The sequence below is a fragment of the Psammomys obesus genome, unplaced genomic scaffold (genome assembly GCF_907164565.1).
Source record: "Psammomys obesus unplaced genomic scaffold, mPsaObe1.curated_primary_1811, whole genome shotgun sequence".
Taxonomy (NCBI): Eukaryota; Metazoa; Chordata; class Mammalia; order Rodentia; family Muridae; genus Psammomys; species Psammomys obesus.
In genome coordinates this window covers 21,601,266-21,612,493 of record NW_026596079.1, presented here as the reverse complement: position 1 = coordinate 21,612,493, position 11,228 = coordinate 21,601,266, and positions in this window count along the sequence as shown.

Below are 11,228 nucleotides of genomic sequence, written 5' to 3'. Positions count from 1 at the left end.
GAAAGAAAGAAAGAAAGAAAGAAAGAAAGAAAGAAAGAAAGAAAGAAAGAAAGAAGGGAAAGACAGAAAGGTAACAATAAAATAAGTGTTTGATTATTAGAAACCCCATACTTATGTGCTTAACACAATGCATGCCATTCTTAGAAGACTTCATGATTATATGATAAGGTCACAGAATGTACACATTGTCAGTCAGTTTCAATCTTGTGCTTGAGTGTTCTTCTCGCTCTTTGGAAATATCTCTGTGCACATTAACTCTGCCGTGAGTGACTCAGGATGATGTAAACATCTTAAAATGAAAGCAAGTAAGTCCAGAAATAAAGCACACATTGGTTTGTCCAGCAAGCCTTCTGGGGTCAGACAATGGGAGGTCTCTGTAAGGACAGAGGCCGCAGCTCTCATGAATAGAGACTGCCCGTCATGTGCCTGTTGGAATCTTCTCTCACTCCCAACCATGATGCCCTAGAGGGAATTCTACTTCGAGATTATCAATAGGCTCCCATAGTGTCTCCTTCAATAAGCGCCTTTCTGGTGAGACATCTCTTCCCTTCTTTCTCTGAAAAGGTTCTGTGTATCACTGAACCAGCTCCCTTGTATAGACCAGATGAAAAGCAGAACCAGATTCTAAATTGGCATGCCCTACTCTGCAGAGAGTCAGCTTTCCCAGTTCATTATGGTGGACGACTCACTCACGGCCCAGGTGTCAATGCAGTCATGCTGTCGTGTATGAATCTTAAATGGGTTCTCCTCAGGCGCTCTCCACTGGAGTCCTACCTGACCACATTACCAGTTTACACCCAAATTCACTGGGGACTCGAGACTGTTGTGCTGTTTCTTGAGACTTTGGAGTCTCAGAGTCTTCCAGGAAGACATGTTGAGAAGCTGGGTCAAGCATCCTTGCCACAGGGGTAGAGGAAACTTGGTGGAAGCATTTCTCCGCATAAGTGTTTATATCCAAGATTAAGTTCAAGTCAGTTTTGTGTTTTTCTTTTTTAAAAAATGTATGCAGACTGGGAAATTAAAATGCAAGACTATTTCCTTTTCATCCTCCTTGCCTTTTGTTGTCCTTGACCACCAACCGACTTTGCCCCTTTCTGATCCTTTCCTTCCCCATTTTCAGTCAAAATCTTATCAGCTTCTGGCAGCCTCTTCAGCATCCTCTGGGTGGCTGGGAGTAACGGAGAGCATAAATTCGAGGCTAGGAGTGAAGTCGTGTACTGGAAGCTGTGCTGCAGGATCCGTGTGCAGAGGCTGGGGGAGAGAACCTTAGGATGGAAGGCAGGAAACAGAGCAAAGATCAGCACCTAGGCCCCAGAAGGCTGTCCTGAGGCAAGCTCACATGCTGGGGATCAACCTGAAACGGACATGGAAAATGCTTTACAGGGAAAGGAAGGGCAGAAAAGAGCATGACATCACCCGAAATTTCTTCCTATTCCATTTTGGGTAGATGATAACAACTGTTAAATCACAGAGTCTAGGCACACCTATCTTTATGCTTTGTTACATGGTTATTTGTCTTTATAATCGAAGACCCTGGCAAATTCATCTTAATATGCTGGTATAGTATGGTTTCTTTTTTAAAAAAAAATTTTTTTTTCTGAGTGAATTATATCTGAAATGCCTCCAAAAGCTCGTGCATTAAAGGGTGAGCTTCCACTTTCCAGAGGTTTATGGAAGTGATTAGATCCTAAGTGATTAGTTGCCATCAATGGGTTAATATGCTGATAAAGTCATAATTTAATGGCATTATTGGTAGGTGGGAGACAGGAGGTAGAGTCTGCTCACAGGAACCTGACCATTTTGTGTCTTTGAAGGATACATCTTGCCCCACCCTCTTCCTGTCTGTTTTTGTTGTTATTGCCTTGTTTTGAGACAGGGCTTCACATAGCCCAGAGTGGCTTCAACTTTGCTCTGCAGCAGGTGTTCTTGAACTTCTGACCTTCCTGCCTCTGTCTCCCCCATGCTTAGGTCACAGGTGTGCACTGTGCACTACCAACCATAGCTATTTTTTTGAGACGGGGTTTCTCTATGTAGCCCTGGCTGTGCTGGACTCGCTCTGTAGATCAGGCTGGCTCCGAACTCACAGCGATCAATCTGTCTCTGCCTCCCTATGTGCTGGATCACAGGTGTGTACCGCCGTGCCTGGTGGAGACTGTTTTTCTTTGTTTTCCTTTGAAACAGGTGGAGGCTGGCCTTGAACTTGCTATGTAGTCCAAGCTGCCTTCAAACTCCTCCTTCAGCCTGCCAAGGGCTGGGGTTACAGACATGAGCCACCATGTCTGGGTCTCTCTCCTCATTGGCCTCAGTGAGGTGAGTAAGTGTCCTGCCACATCCTTCCATCATGGTGTTCCATGTCACCAAAGGCCCAGTGTCAGTGGAACCTGCCATAGTTCCAAAGCCAATCCTTCCTTCCTGTGTTTCTCAGTTATTTGTCACTGTGATAAAAAACTTACATGTATATGGCATAATCTCTAGCATATAAGTTATTCATTTTGTATGAGTTAAATATGAATTAAAGACAGCATCCAAATGCTCTTTTAATATTCTAACGTTGGCAGTTTCTCCATGGAGTATGGAATGTTGAAAAGATTGAAATGAGTTCTCGGTACCAGCCATTTTCACATTTGCCTTGTTTAATCCTTATGAAATTTCACAGAACTGTTGCAAAATTAAATCAGATGAGATAATCCATGTAAAATACTTACAACAAACTTGGCATATACCGTATCATTTTACTTGTTAAAGTAAGTTTATAAACTGGACAGAGTGCCATATGTTTGTAATCTTGGCACTTAGGAGGTAGATGCAGGCAGATGGTTAACTTTAGGCCAAACTTGGCTATAGAGTGGAACTCTATGTTTGAAAGAAAAGAGTAAATAGATGATGGCATTATGCAGTTTTATTCTCAGTTCACACTGACTGTGAAATGAAGCTGCGATAGGCTGTCGAGACATCTGCTCATCAATCCTATTCCCTCTTTCTGGCCGCAAAGGAAGCATCCGTGTCTCTGCCTCCTGTGCGTATAGGTGGGACAATGGAGATGCAGTTCTGGCTAATGGTGTATGAGTAGAAATTCCATATGCAAAGCTGTCTATAAAGATATCCTGTGAGGGCTGAGGAGGTGGCTTAGTTGGTTAAGTTCTTGTTGCACAGCATGAGGACCTCAGTTTGAGTCCCACGTAAAAAAAATCTAGTATAGTGGCAGACACTGTAATTCCAGTGCTAGGGAGATGGAGATGGAAAGGATGCCAGGGAGCAATGCCCAGCCGGATTAGCCTAAGTCAGTCCCAGGTTCCAGTGAAAAATTCTGTCTTGAAAGAAACATTAGGCAGACATGTCTTGAGGAGTGACATCAAAGGTTGATCTTTGACCTCCACAAAAACATGCATACATATGCATCTGTACACACACAGTTCTGCACACACACACACACACACACACACACACACACACACACATACATACACACATACACACACACACACACACACACACACACACACACACACACACACATTATCCTTTGAGGTCTTATCCTCCTTGTCTCTATATACGTGGGGCTGGGCGAAAGGAAGGATGATTCCGTGATAGAGAAGCCACATAGTGGGTGGGGTCTTGGATCCCTGTCTGAGTCATCAATGTAAGAGAGCACCCTGGCTTACACTGGGCTATGCTGAGCAGAAGACAAACTTTTATGTATCAAGGCACTGAGAGCTGGGAGTGTGTTAGTTATTGTAACTTATGTCGGCCTTATATTTAACATAATGGTATTAAAGAAGAGGATACATGTATATATATGTATGTGTGTATTTACAATATATATGTGTAAATATATTTACTATATATTTACCAAATAAGTAACAAATAAGGCAGTAAATTCTTATTTGTTTGTTGTTCAGTACAGGAAACTGAATTTAACACATTCTACAACGGAGCTATGATCCAGTGAGGCAGAAGATTTACCCAAGAAAGCAATCTGCAGAGCTGTGTGGAGGTTCCGGAGAGCCGCAGAGCATCACCCTGCTAAGAGGTGCACTCCAGTTTACACAGTGACCACAGCAGAGCTGGAACATGGATCAGATATGAATCAGGGTGTCCTACTGCAGGAGCTTTGAGAGAAACAGCGAAGGAGTGTTCTGCTATGGCCCAAGGCCAAGGGGACAAAGCAGGCTGAGTTATATAGTAACTGGGTTGAAGGATGAGTGGGGAGCTGCGCAGGACCACGCAAATAAATCATGCATCCAGAAGCCAAAAGAGGGGAATAAAGCAGATTAGAGAGCCATGAAATTTATATGAAGAAAACGCCCTCAGCTGTGGCGTCTAGCTTAGAAAATGACAAGAAAGCGGTCAGAGGCTTTTGGGGAAGTGGTAAGGGACTAGTGGAAGGGAGAGGAGGAACATAAGAAGAGAGTGGAGGTCAATATGATCCAAGTTCACTGCACATGTACGTGAAAATGTTATTATAGAATTCACTGTCTTGAAGCTGGGGAGATGGCTGAGTCAGTAAAAGTGCTTGCTGTGCAAATTTGGATCTCCAGTGTCCATGTAATCAAACAAACAAACGAACAAGATCTTGGCACAGTAACACTCATCACAACTCCAGTGTGGGAGCGATGGAAGCAGGTAGATCCTGGTACCCACTGGCTAATGGTTTGAGTAAATCAGTAAGCTCCAGGTTCTGTGGAAGACCATCTCAAAAAAATAAGGTAAAAGCAACAATTATCAGTGTTAACTTCTGGCCTGCACATGTACACACACACATACACACACACACACATACACACACACTCACACACACACACACACCGGAGGTTCGAACATCCATTATTTTGAATAATTAATATAATTTTGAAAGGGAAGGAAAAATAAAGGACCCAAGCTGGATAATGAGTCACTAAAGTAGATATTGAGTCATGGGAGGATGTTGGAATCTGACTTTAATGTGACATTGGCCAAGAAGCAATATTGATGGCGAGAAGCCAGGCAAGAAATGAGAGCATCGTGAAATTTCCAAACAATTCTCATGTGTACATGCTGCTATTATGCAATACAGAAGCACGAGCTATAAAAACTAACTCCATTATCACTCCGAGTTCTCAGACTTGGGGCTCTAGGAGGACAGCTCCCTCACCTTCAGTCCTGAGCACTCTGCTCACAGATGTTAGGAGCTCGTTTGGCCTTCACTGGTAGACACTCAAATCTGCTGGTTATATAAGTGATTTAGGAAATGCACTTCACTTTGTACAATTTTGGTCTCCTACCCTGTATGTAGTACATAAAGATGAAATAAAAAAAATAAATCTAAAGAATAATAAATTTAAAAGAAAAAAAGAAGCAAGAAAAACAAGAGAGAAAGGACTTATTTTTTTTTTTTTATTAGTCATATTGCAAAATACAAATCATGATCAAATAGTTTGTCACCTGCTTGGGACATTTCTGAGAATAGAGGAGGGGCCAGTTACTGATTAAGCTGCATTTGCCTATGTGAACTGCGGGTGTTCTCATCATGTGTTAGGAAACAGGGGTACTCACCGCATAATAGCCCATCGGGCTGAAGCTCAGTAAAGCATAACCCTGGAGCCCTGGATTTGATCGCCAGCCCTGCAAAACAGGAAATAAAAAATGTCACCTTTAGCACTTAGCAAAGGAAAAAGACTGGAGCTGAGGAGAGAGTCAGTGACCTAGGCGCTCGCTATGCAAGCAGAAGGAGCTGAAGTCGGATCCACAGCCCTCACTGTAAAAGCTGGGTGTGACTGTCACTGTACCTGTAACTCTTGCTCTGGGAGGGCAGACTACAAGCTAATCCTTTATGTTTGCTAGTGTAGCTGACTCAGAGAACTGCGGGTTCAATGGGAGACCCTGCCTAGAAAAACAAGGGGCAGAGAGACTAAGCCAAGAGACCTCTGGCCTCCACACTCACATGTGTGATCTCCACACACAAACACACTTGCATACCTATGCATGTGCACGTGTATGCATGAAGGCCTGGTAATGGCGGAGGTCAGCAGAGGGTACCAGATTCCCAGGAACTGAAGTTGTAGATGGTTGTGGGTTACCGTGTAAGTGCTGGGAATTAGACCCAGGTTTTCTGAATAGGCAGTGCTCTTAAGTACTGAGATACTCGCCAGCTCCCGAGAACATACTTTAAAAATTTTTTCCCTCTCTCACCCTCCTCCCTTCTATGTTTCTCGAGGTAGTTTTATTTAGATAAGGTATGCACAGCACATCTGACGGAAGGCTCTGCCTCTTTCAGCTTATCTGTCATAAAGGAGAGATAATGTTCCATTAGCTTTGGTGTGAAATACCTCGTTCGCGAATTTCTGACTTACACCGCGTGAGCAGTACTGGAGCCATCTCCATGACCAACGGATGGATTCCTACCACTGGCTCATCTTAGCTCATGCACATGGTCTATCTGTGTTGAAGGCATGTGCATGCTATGAATGCCAATAGCTGGAAGGAATATTTGATCAAAGAGAAAGACAGTTCTGTAAAACCAAACCATAACTGTCTACTGAAATGGCTTTTTTATAGAGTCAAGTCCACAGGCAGTGTGGGAACTAGGAACTGTTACACAAAACAGCATGGGATATGCTGGGAAAGGGGTGAGACCATGACTGCTGTGGATCTGAGGGCCTTTTGCAACCCTCTTTTCTCTAGATGGAGATTGAACCCAGGGCCTCACGTGATGATAACCCCAGTCCTACACTCTGATTTATCAAAGATTCCCCAGGCTTCTGTGTCCTCTCATCCCCTAGATAGAATGCTCTTCTGGAGACATTCAGGTCCTAAGACTGTCTCTGTAAGCCACAGGCACCTCTCAGACGAATGATGGTGAGAGTGACGAAGGAGGACAGATCTGGTTCTACACTTCTTGCCTTACTTGGCTTAGTCCTTGTCATGTGCTGCTAGAGCAAGACATGGGGTACCTTCAGGTTTTAATGGAGGTTGGGAAACAGAAAGAAAAAAGGGGAATCCATGCAACAATATTTGAGAAGGGGGTTGCCAGAAGCAAGTTTCACTTCCGCCAAGATTGTCCCAGCTCTTCGTTCTGCCAACACTGGCTCCTGCTCCAACTGCACTGTTGGAACACATGAGCATTCATGATGGAGCCTAGAGTGGAAAGAGATGCTACTTTTCACCCTGATGCAATCTTGTTCCCTGGGAACAGTTCCTTTTCCCTGTGCAGCTCTCCTTTCTGAGGAAAAAGGAAGGGGTAAGGATAAATGTGTGAGAGCTGAGTGAGGGTAAAACCCCTGTCCTTCCAAGGGGCAGTTCAGCCCTGGGGCAGAGAGGAGAGGGTGATCTGGGAATGGTGATTTTGAAATAGGCCCCTTGCCTCTACTAGAGTCCTGTGCTTGCTACAGAAAACCAGGCAGCCTCCACGACAGCTGTGAGAAAACGGCAGCCTTAACTCTTATAAACACCCACCCAACTGTCTCAGGCCAAGCGCGGTTGGTGAAGATAAGCCTTACCCCTACACAGCACTGAACAAAAGAACTGTCGGTGGCAGGCGCCACTCTTTGGAAATATGAAAGCTGAAAGTATTAACCATTCTTTGGGGTTTCAGAGTATATATGAGAAATTCCATAATGGGCTTGTAACAGGTCAAGTTTATCAGGTTGGGCTGAGCCAACCGCAGAAATGTTTCTAGGAACTAAGAATAAACACTTAACTGTTTGTATTTCATCTGTGATAAGTTGCTAACACAATGTACTAGTGTGTCCGTGTGCTTCAGCCTAGCGTTAGGAAAACAAGACAAGCTCCTAGAAGTAGACAGGCTCATTCCCACGTCACTGTGTGCTCACTGCATGCCCAATCTAGTTCCTTTGTTCTTTCTAATGCTTCTTTCCTCTTTCATGATTCAGGTCAGAATCTTTCCTCTTGCATTTCCTGTTAAAGCGTAGAGCAGTGGCTATGGTCTCTCTCCTGTGGCACCTTGCCTCCAGGACGAGTCCCTTTCTACTACACGTTTCACGCTGAAGAAAAACACTGCACCTAAGCTAAGGTTTCCTTCCCCACAGCAGCCCACACTTAAAGGAAAGATTTGACAGAACTTGCAAACAATCGAAGGGACTTTATTGCTTAAAAGAGAATGTGTAGACCCCAATTTAGGATGACCTTCTGGAACCATCCTGGGACAATGGTCTGAAGCCTTTGTCATATAGCTCACCTGGTTTCTCTGCCCATTCAAGATTTCCTCCTCTCTACAGTGTTCTAAAGAGCACCTGCCCCAATAAATGTGTGCACAGAAGCTATCTCAGTCTGCTTCCGGCAACCTGACCCCTGAAGCCATACAACACAAACACTGAAAAACGAATTGTTTATAATTGCACAACTTGATGAGTTAAGAAATGAACCCACTTATATATGGACAAGCACCCATATTAAGAAACATTATTTCCTTATCACCCAGTAGAACCAATTTTCTTACTTCTAACATTGTTGCTTAGCGTTTTGTTTGGAGGTTTGCAATGTTGTTACCAGAGGTCTGGTACAACCCACTCCCGCTGACATAGAGCTTGCCCTTCTGAAAATCTAAGTCAACTTGTTTTGTTTGAGACAGGATCTCTATATAGCCCTGGCTATCCTGCAATTCTCTACATGAGCCAGTCTGCTCTCAAAACTTTTATCCATCTTTTAAATCCCGGAGATCTGCTTGTCTCTGCCTTGCCAAGTGCTGGGCTTAAAGGAATGCGCCCCTACACCGAGCTCAAGTTGTTGTTTTATTTTTTTGTTGACAAATACTTGAGTCAGCCCTGTTTGAAGAAATGATGAATGACACCACAATCAATATCCTAGGATATGTCTTTAGATAGGCATGAACATCCCTTGTGGTAGAATATGCACGTATTTTAGTTCTATTTGGTACATCACTACCAGTTTTGGCAAAGTGGCTGTACTCATTTGTACTGCCACTTATACTGTAATGGGCAGTAAGAGTGACCCTTGGCTTTTGTCCATCTTTTAAAGCTCAATCTCGTTGGCAAATGTGTAGCAGTTCTATACTATGGTTTCAATTTGCATTTTCCTGGAGTGATGGACACCAAGCACATTTTTCCGTTTTTCCGTTTGCTCTTTGTCTTTTCTCCTCTGTTTTACATAGGTTACCTCTGCACCATCTTGGAACTCATCATTTAAACCAGGCTGGCTTTAAACCTGCAATGATCACCTAATCTCTGCCTCCTGAGAGCAGGAGGGGCGGGCATTCCTGGCCTGTTAATCACTTTGTCATGGTCTTACCTTTGGCATGGGCTGTTGGGAGCTATTACAAAGAGCACCTTCCTTTAAGGGGCGGGGGGAGCTTATTCAAGACAAAGAAAGGGACTTGCTCATGGTAAAGAGAAAATGCAAGAGAGGATGAAGATGAGGAACACTTAAATCAAAGTTGTTGGGAAAGGGAGGTTATAAACAAGATTTGTCCACAGCAGCAAAGCCATGGACTCATGTGAAAGAAGGTAAATTGGAGAAGGGAAGAGAGATCTAAGAGTATAGATGGGGTCGCGCTGTTGCACTCAGAAAAGCCAAGTGGTGGCGTTGGTTGGATTCCAGCAAGATCCCAAGAATTCAATTAACTGATGACACTCCACAAACATAAGATGTTTTCCTGAATGCCAACACTGTTAGAAAAGGCTATGTATCTTGGCTGGCATCCAAGAATGAAAAAAAGAAAAGCAAAAAGGAACCAAATGGTTGCTAGTTGTGTGTATGCAGGCAGGACTACTAGCCGACCAAGTGGATAACACAGGGGCACAGAGCTTTTTCAGGCTCATTGAACCAACAGCACACATGAGAAATAACAAGGGCAGAGTGACCTGGAACACAAAAAACCATCATTATCCAGGCAGCTGTGTTCCTGAAGAGCAGTGGACAACCCTGAGCAACAGGAGGGGCCTGGAGTCACAGTTGCTCTGCTGTTTCTTTCCATCTGTCTGTGCTTTGGACCACACCCCAGCACCAGCATTGGGCCTGCCCTTAGCTGTCAACAGTGGATTCTGGAGCTCCTTTAGATTCTGCTTTTCAACCTGTTTGACCTAGAAGGGGTTCTTCATGCTGGCCTAACTCTCAAATTCCCATGGCTAACCTGAGAAGTTGGGACCCCACCTGAGCACTTGTGCAGGGTAGAAAGGCCTTTCTACTTTGCATCAGTAGGCTACTGAAAGAAGATGTATTTATTTAATTTATTTATTTAAGAGTTGGGAGAGGGAAGGATTATACAGACCACAGACTAAATCAATCTATTTAACTATCAAGATGCTTATTACGTGATAGATAGACACTGTAGGAAGAAAACTGTTTATGTAGTGTGATGTCTAATCTTCACTGTCAGCTTGACAGGGTTTAGTCTCACCTAGGAGACAGACCCCTTGATGTATCTGTAAAGGTGTTCCCAAAATAGATCAATAAGGAATGGAGACTCACTCTGGATGTGACAGCACTATTTTGTGTGCTGGTGTTTAGGACTGGATTACAAAGCAAAATGTGAGTGGAGTACAAGTATTCGTCTCTCTCTGACTCTCTTCCTGACTACAGAAATGATGTGAATAGCCACTTTATATTCTCATTGTCTTCCCTGCTGTGAAGTATTGTGTTCCCTCAAACCATAAGCAAAAACAAGCCCTTCCTCCATTAAGATGCTTTTTGTCAGGTATTTGGTTTCAGCAGCAAGACACGTAGCTAATGTGTTTACTGATTTATTCTGATGGAGCCTCTGCCCTGTGTTTGGTGACATACCTGAGACACAGCACTAAAGAGGGGACACAGGACCTTCATGGAGTTTTAACATCAACCTGGTAACATACCAAAGTGTATCACAGGGAAACTGATCCCTTCCTTCAGAAGGCTTTTTCTTTTCCTATATGTTTCCCTTTGTTGTCTTATAGAAAAAAAAATCATTTAAAAATTCAAAGCACAAATCTAATTTTCAGGAACTGAGATTACTCCCAGGGAACGTTGACAATGTCTAGAAAGGATTTAGTTATTACAATTGTTTGCTTCTAGCAGCTACTACGCAGGGACCAGGAGCGTTGGTAAGTATCCTCCACAACAATGAGTTGGCTCAAAATGTCAGAAATAAGTCTTGATCACTTACCTCACCATCCCCTTAATAATGGGAATTATTATTTTTTTCTTTCTCTGTGTAGCCTTGGCTGTCCTGTACTCACGTTATAGACCAAGCTGGCCTTAAACTCACAGAGATCTGCCTGCCTCTGTACCCCAAATGCTGG